The sequence below is a fragment of the Pseudophryne corroboree genome, chromosome 2 (genome assembly GCF_028390025.1).
Source record: "Pseudophryne corroboree isolate aPseCor3 chromosome 2, aPseCor3.hap2, whole genome shotgun sequence".
NCBI lineage: Eukaryota > Metazoa > Chordata > Amphibia > Anura > Myobatrachidae > Pseudophryne > Pseudophryne corroboree.
The window spans coordinates 197,937,801-197,938,821 of record NC_086445.1 but is presented as its reverse complement, the minus strand read 5'-3'; the positions used below and the strand labels follow the sequence as shown (position 1 = coordinate 197,938,821).

Below are 1,021 nucleotides of genomic sequence, written 5' to 3'. Positions count from 1 at the left end.
TCACCTGGTAGAGATTCTGTTTGCTAAAAGGCTAGATCCTTATAGATAACAAAGCATTTAAGATAAAAGTATGATTATTAAAGATACAAAAGAGCATTGATAAATAAGCCTAAAGGCAAAGCCAATTGTAGATAAATAGAAGGTTTGTGGGAAAGTTGGATAAGGAATAGGTAAGTTTCAGAAGTTGCTCTAACACTTCTGCTGTTTGTGATCAGAGGTCACAATCTTACTGCACCTGATATTCCCAAGGGGTCACCCTACTAGGTACTGATCAGGCTTATCAGCGCTTAGCTTCCAAGGTCGGATGAGATTGAGCGTTGCTGCTGAAATATGGCAGTAATAAACACTAGGACACAAATGAGAGAGTGTAATGAGTAGTGAGCAACAAGGTACTTCTGCTGTCCAGTTTCTAGCGCAGATTCTCTGTTGCTGTGAGCATTGCAGAGAGTGGTCTCGCATCTGGATGAGAGGGTACTAAAAATAGAAGTGAGATATGCTCAGAATAGGGAGGAAACCCTGCCTTCTGCTGTCCACTGTCTTATATAGATATATAGCGGACAGTGGATGAGAGAGGTGGGTTAGGCTTACCTATTGAAAAAAAGGGTGGTGGGAAAATTAGAAGAAGGAGAAGAAATGGTAATGTGGTGAGATCACAAATTAACAAAAAATTAAGTAAATTATGAAATAAAACAATCATGAAATCAACGATTAATTGGAAAAAGGAAAGTAAACACAGGCTGCATGGTAAAGGCTTACCAAAATGGGTATAAGACCCTGTTTATGCAGAAAGGATTCTGCAAAAAAGTATTACATTTAAAAGGAAATACCAAAAAATGGTTTAGAACAATAATTAAGGATCAAAATTAGCAAACATGGAAAAAAAGGTGGTCATGTTGTTAGCCTTGGCTTCGGCTAGGCGAGTTTTGGAATTGGCGGCTTTATCACATAAAAGCCCCTATCTGGTTTTCCATATGGATAGAGCGGAGTTGCGGACCTGTGATGCCTCGCATCTGCCCCGGCC

General features: G+C 39.7%; 1 pseudogene; it reads right to left on the bottom strand.

Moving 5' to 3' along the window:
- Window positions 1-223: 223 nt before the first annotated feature.
- On the bottom strand, window positions 224-342 carry LOC135052685 (5S ribosomal RNA; annotated as a pseudogene).
- Between the last annotated feature and the right edge of the window lie 679 nt (window positions 343-1,021).